Here is a 7,463-nt window from a genome sequence, read left to right as displayed (position 1 = left end):
TCTCCTTCTTCTCCTTCTTCTTCTTCTTCTTCTTCTTCTTCTTCTTCTTCTTCTTCTTCTTCTTCTTCTTCTTCTTCTTCTTCTTCTTCTTCTTCTTCTTCTTCTTCTTCTTCTCCTCCTTCTTCTTCTTCTCCTTCTTCTTCTTCTTTTCTTCTTCTTTCTTCTTCTTCTTCTTCTTCTTCTTCTTCTTCTTCTTCTTCTTCGTCTTCTTCTTCTTCTTCTTCTTTCTTCTTCTTCTTCTCTCTCTTCTCTCTTCTCTCTCTCCCTTCCCTGCTTCCTTCTCTCTCTCTTTTTCTCTTTCTGTCTCTGTCTGTCTATCTTTCTCCCTTCCTCCCCCTCTCCATTTTTCTCTGTTTCTCTCTCTGTTTTTGTCTCTCGCTGTCTGTCTCTCTCCCTTCTTTCCCCTTCTCTGTTTCTCTCTTTGTCTCTGTTTCTGTCTCTCTCTGTCTATGTCTGTCTGTCTATCTCTTTCTTATACCAAAATTCTTCTATTACACTCACCAGAATTTTCCAGTTAATTATTCTATCTCTAACCCATTTGAAATTTAACCAACATATGCTAGATATGACGGTGGTACATCCTTATAGTCCTTGCTACTGGGGATATTGAGCCTGGTAGATTGCTTGTGTTTGGGAGTTCTGAGTTGCAGTTAAATTAAGGCTGAAATAGCCCACATGAAGTATAGCACCAATGATAGTATACCCATAGGGGCTGAGAGTCAGCAGGATGCCCAAAATTAGGGTGAATCAACCTAGGTCAGAAAGCAGAGAACATTAAAGTTTTCATGAGGATCAATGTTAAGATGGGCTTGTGAATAGTGGCTACTCTTTTAATTCCTGAAAAAATGAAAGAAAGAAAAAAAAACAACATTGATTATCATGTTAATGGCAAATTCTTGGTACTAGAGGAATAATATAGTTGGCAGCAAAACTACTGAAACAGAGAAACAGAAACAATTCAGAGGCTTCTACTTTCCATACTGACTGCTTGGTTTGGTGGGCAATCTAACCAACATGCTCAGACCTCCATTCCCCTTTTCTCTTTCTTCCTGGTGGGCGTTGATGTGAACTACAGTAACCTGTTCTAATGAAGCAAGGCAACTCTTCCCTCAGAGTTATTTTTTGCTACTACTGCTGGCATGGTAGATGCCCAGAAACAGCAGTGCCTGCCCTAATTCAGAGTTTCCTAGGGTTTGTGGGTTTAGTTTAAACTCAACATTATTTTAACACCTCTTAACACACTTGATATTTACAGCATGCAGTAGGTGGCAGACAGCAATTGGGGTGGTGGTGGAGGGGGATGCTTTATTTAACGCCATAATCTTTTCTTTCAGCCCCAAGAAAACCAGGAAGATGTTTTTCTCTCCAGGAATTTTTTCCCTGACTGAGACATTTAAATTCTTTTTGAATGTTTACTTTCTAAAAATTTATAATAAGAAGTACTTGCAGCATTTCCCCTGAAAAGAGTACTGACCTTATGTGTGAAAGCATAGAAAATGTTTAGGAAGAAACTCCAAAAATGCCACATTTCCTACCATGCAATTAAAAACAACTAGATTAAGAGAAAAATTATTTAATAGATTCCAAGACTCATACAGTTTCTTGTAGCCTATTAGAAGCTGTGAGGGTCAGTGGTAAAGGCCAAATATTTTTATTTACAAGGTGTCAGGATATTTAATATGAATTCTCCAGTATTGGAAAATCTACCTAGAAGGAAAAAAAGAAGAAAAAAAACACTATCTATATGTAAGGTTTTTTTCCCCTTCTTCCCTCTTTTAATAAGTTTTCAGTAGCACAATGCATTCAAAGCAAGGCATATTCTCCTCAATGTAATATGGTCTCAGGACATGATTTAGATGGAAAATTTAAGTAAGATTAATGCAATTTATTATCCGACAGGATATCCCTACAAGCCACACTATTTGGCTGAATTTTAGATTCCCAATCTAATATTTCAGATGAGATTTCCAGATGGGTGTCTTATTCCTCTATTAGTTTAGTCAGAGAGATATGGAGTTTGTAAAACAGGAGAGGTTAAACTAGTTTTAACACTTGATTAATCATTGAAATTGCTTTGTTACTGTTTGAAATTCACTGACTTTTGTTTATTAAGTAACTCCCTAAAACTCAAAGCCAACACAAACTATAGGCATATTTCCAGTATTGCTAATTTATTTGATGACTTCTTCAAAGGCGTCTTAGAAAAGTAGTAAATTTATGATTACATGGAAAGGGGAGTGTGATCCTCGGGTCTTGTTTAGTGAAGGGGAGGGGGAAGGAAAGTGTGGTTTTATATGACTCAGGGAAAAAAAAAAACAAAAACCCATATCCTAATTTGCTGGCAAGTTCCCGGGCAGATAAATCTCCACAACACATGGAGTGAGTAATTAGCAGAGCTTTGTTGTACATCACCAGGCAAAGGCTGATTGAAATAAAACCAACTTAGGTGACAAACCACACATACATTCTGCAATTTATACACTGCCCCAGAGTCTATTAAGGAAGGTGAACTGCAGAGCACAGGCCGATGCTTTGTTGAATTCAAAAGTGAGAGGACCCTCTAGAATCACAGAGGATTAAACACCATGTCTCCAAAGTGCACCAAAATGTTTCTCTTCTGAAAGCTTGGGGCATAAGTGAAGTTCAACGCCAAAGCCTAAACTTTCCTTTATTCTTCTTGCTATATTAAAGTTTCCTGATGTCTGAGCTTGGTAAATTGATTACAATTTCTTTTCAGAGGCCTATCAGGAACAAACCAGTGAGTTGTAGACATAAATTTGAATTCCAGAGTCTCCAACTACCCCAGCTCATAAATGCATTCCTAAATGCTGACTATGCCAGAAGACCAGGGCTGGAAAACCACTTGGCAGGAACCATTAGTTTCAAAATGAGATGAACTGCTCTATTTAGCCCTCATTCAAAACTTTACAGAAATGCCAGATTTCCATAAACACAGGTTTCCTTGAATTTCCAGGGCTTTGATTAACTGGTAGATGAGGGTGTCTTGCAAATATAGATTTGTATGCAGAATTCAGCTTAAAAGAGATTGGGAGTTAGAAACCAACTAAAAGCTTCCCTCCAGCCTTACTTTAATGTTTTAACTCTTCCTTACATTGCAGAAAGCTCTTTTTGTAACAAGAAGTTAGAAGAATTAAGAATTATTCTGTGGCTTAACAAATAGGGTTGTAGATCATGTTCTTGTCATGTATATCCCCATCTGTTAAGCTTTTTATGACAGATTGATAGCTTACTGTTTCATATTATAGGTTTAAAACTCTGAAGGAATGAAAGAATTTAAAAAATACACTTTTTGTCTGCTTAGAAGTCATAAAGCTGTGGCTTTAACTAGAATAAAAGATTGCCTTTGAGGACAGATTTTTCTTATTTCTACAATTTTTTTCTTCTTCTGCCTGTCATTTTGCTTGGTCAGCTCCTAGGGCATTTGGCTAGTCAATCAATACATTAAGATTTTGTCTTCATGGAATGATTGCATTGGGGGTTTAGGGGGGCAGAGTATGGGGTTTTCATTTATATGGCATTGTATGGAGTATAAATAGTTTTCTATAATTAAAACAATCCCACAATTAAATTTTCTATTTTTGATATAATTAAAACAATTTACTCAGTTCTGTATTTCTGGACAAATGGTGGAAGATAGGGAGAGGAGTCTAGGTTATGGTATCAGTTGCTTCATCAGTGCCAGCCAATTTGATATGGAACTCATTTGGCTCTAATATTCCATAGTAGTACTGGAGACTTAACTGGAGGAAGATAACTATTTTGACCATCTTAATATCACTAAATCCTCTATTGAAAGGACTCTTCAAGGATCAGATACCTCTTACACCAGACCAGTCCTGATTTATGTAGTTGCTAGTATTTTTCCCCAGAAATTATTATTAACCCTCCCCAAACTTCCCCCCAACCACACTATTTGCATTTCATTGTTCTGTTCACTCCTCCTGTTACTCATGGAATTTAAGTTCCTTAAGGGAAGAACTCTTTTTTGAGGGATGAGCTTTATATTTCAATCTCCTTGCTTAGTAGGTACTTGTATGTCATGGTATCACTTCCCTGATGTCAGAAAATTTGAATGGGAGAGGGCTGTGCAAGGTCACTTGTTAGGTTCTTACTAAGTGCTAAGTCGGTACTTAACAATTCTCTAGTTCACACCTTTGGTTCTGGCCTTTAAGGGGAGTTTACCCCTTTGAACTTCTGAGGAAGAGTTTACATAAGAAAAGGAATTTACACAACCTTTAAAAGGAGCAAGTTCATTGGTTGAAGTAATTTTCCCACAAGCCCCTGAGTTCTCTCAAGCCCATTCTCTGGGAGGATAAAAGAAGACAACATTGAGCAAGAAGTGAGTCTATTCTGGGCCAGAGTTGGGACGGCGGCCTGGAGGAGGAGTCTGGATTGGGGAAGGACAAGACTTCCTGAGAGAACTTCAGGGAAGCTTGAGGAGATTCAGAGCCAGGATTCAGGAAGAAGAAGAAGAGGCTGGCTGGAGAAGAAAACCAAGAAACCTGCTCACAGAGGAAAAGATTATACAGAAAAGAAACCTGCTCCCAGAGAAGGATTACAACTGAGAGACGATCAGAACTTTACAATCACCTTCTGAATGAATGAATAAGGCAGTTAAGTCACAGAAGTGTTTTGATGATGCAATGAAAATGATGTTGGTCAATGAGATGATTGAGGACAGTTCCAATGATCTTGGGATGAAGAGAGCCATCTGCACCCAGACAGAGGACTGTAGGAACTGAGTGTGGATCACAACATAGCTTTTTCACTCTTTTTATTATTGTTCGCTTGCATTTTATTTTCTTACTCATTTCTTTTTCTTTTTGATCTGATTTTTCTTATGCAGTAAGATGATTGTATAAATGTTTGCATATATTGGATTTAACATATATTTTAACATGTGTAACATATATTGGATTGCTTTCCATCTAAGAGAAGGGGTGGGGGAAAGGAGGGGAAAATCTGAAACACAAGGCTATGCAAGGGTCAATGTTGAAAAATTATCCATGCATATGTTTTGAAAATAAAAAGCTTTAATAAAAAAAGAAAATGATATTGGCTTAAAATCATAGGACTTTGACTCTAATCAAGAATAACACTTGTTATCTGTGACATTATCTCATAAAAGTGATCTCACTTAATCTATTTGAGACAACTTCCCCATCTGTAAAAATGAGGGCTAGATGACATTTGTGATCCTTTCCAAGTCTTAATTCTATGATTCTGTGAAATAGAAGACAACTTTTCCCCTTCTATCCTATTCTTTCTTTCCTATGGAGGAGTTTGATAATAATTTACAGTCTTCATTTTTAAAAGAAAGGAGAATCAACAAATAGAACTGGAAACTCTGCCTTAATGATTGATTCAAAGTCTGGAAATTGACCAGACCATTTTGGTTGGAATTGCGCAATGCTACCAATGCCAAACTTCTCAACTGACCCTCCCTGTCTAAGAATATCACTGTGGCAAAGCCCAGAGCTGACCTCTCTTTTGATCACAGTTTAGGACTACTCTCAGGACTACTCTCTTTATTACATCATTATCCTCCTTTCCCTTTTTGTTTAGAAATTAAATCTAAAAACATTTTTAGTGTATAATGACTATTCTGTCTCTTCTTCCATACCTCTTCCTTCTTAGCTAAAAGGAAATTGGTGAGTTTGAATCAGGATTGTGACGTTTGATACAGAAAGAAACAAAAAAATAAGCAAAGAAAATTAAAACACACATTAGTCAAGTGTAGATGCTGAACTATGAACTTCCATATTTGGGGTATGATCCCAGAGGGAAGGGACCATGAGCCACCTGGCAAATACTCAGTGATCTTATAGCTAGAAAGAAGCCCTCCAGAATAAGGGGACTCTAAACTCCTATTCCCTGATGCCCTAGACTGAAGATTTGTGTGAAGGCATAGAGAGAAGACAGAAATTGCCAGAGGAGAAAGAGCAGAGAGTGAAGGGGAGGAAAAACTGGAACTAGCTCATGGAACACTTTGCTATTCTGCTCTAGGCTAAAAGTAAGGTTTTAGAGGATTGTGGAAAGGAAAGTGTAACTGGTTGTGAATGTAGAAGGGAAAGAGAGGATGTTGTTTAGAAGTCAGTGACTTGGTGATCCTTCCTGATGAGGTCAAGTTCTCTATCAAATAGCGTATCAAACAGCTCTGTCTTGTAAATAGTTGGCAATTAATAAATGCTTGTTGAATGAATGAATTCTTCTGGTTAAAAAAATAAGTGCATAAAATCTCAACTACACTAGTATAAAGCTTTTTAAAATTTTATTTTTAATTAATTAATTGTTTTTTAATTCAAGCCACTAAGATAGACAAGGAAAAGAAATTTTGTTCAGGGCATTCTTCAAATCATATTACATAAATGTGCCTACTCATAGGACTAGCCTTGTTAGTGATTCACAGTGTTGGAAGAATTATTGGCTGCATTCTAACTCTTTCTCTTTCTGTTTCTCTCCCCAATCACATAGTTACCTATTGAATAATTATCCGTGTATCTTTTGTTATCTATCTATCATCCATCTGCTTGTTTGTTGTGACTCTATATCTATTTATCAATTCATCCAGTTTAGTTAAACTTATAAATTCAGATACCATCATTATAAAATACAGATCATTATGTTATATGGTAGCTAATGTTTAATATTCAACCATATGATTAAAACATTTAAAAGACAAATTTTACAAAGTGTTTCTTTTCTTTTTTTTTTTTTAAAAAGGAATGATTTAATAAGGTAATAAAATTAATCCTATCCCAATTTTACAGATGAGAAAATTGCAGCCTAGAAAATTTCATTGTCTTGCCCATGGTTCTGTATTAGTACACAACTCCAAATTTCAAGTTCAATGTACTTTACACTGTACCAAGTTTCGGGATATATAAATATTTATTATACATTTATGTATAGCAGAGAGTCAATGTATATCATTCTATAATTGTTTTATGTTAACTCTTATCTTCCAAATGGAATGTAAGCACTTAGAGGTCAGGGAAGGGAAGGGGATTTCTATATCTCTATGTTGTCCAAAGTGTCCAATATAGTATTCTGCACATAGTAGGTATCCAATGACTATTGGTTACAATCAATTAATTGTTCACTGGGGAGGTAAATTTTATGGGTTACCTTGAATTTACACAGTTCCTATGACATATTTATTCTTTCCACTGAGATCCTTTCATTGAAAGTTAATCTTAAGTTATTTTACCTCTTTCTATCTGGCATAGGATTGACTAGAATATAAAATAAAAAAAAGGTTAAGACTGATTTTCCTTTTCTCATTGAGAGTGGAAGCCTAAAGGATACTCATTGATTTAATCCCATTTTTGATCAGCTGGATGGAGGGTGAAGGGAACTTTTGACATACTCCATTTACAACCTAGGTTAGTTTGCCCCTTCCTTGGGTTATCTGGCATCTTGCTGCTCTTCATTGGTTCTGA

This window comes from Sminthopsis crassicaudata, chromosome 4 (assembly GCF_048593235.1).
Source record: "Sminthopsis crassicaudata isolate SCR6 chromosome 4, ASM4859323v1, whole genome shotgun sequence".
NCBI lineage: Eukaryota > Metazoa > Chordata > Mammalia > Dasyuromorphia > Dasyuridae > Sminthopsis > Sminthopsis crassicaudata.
Note: the sequence above shows the minus strand (reverse complement) of the source record.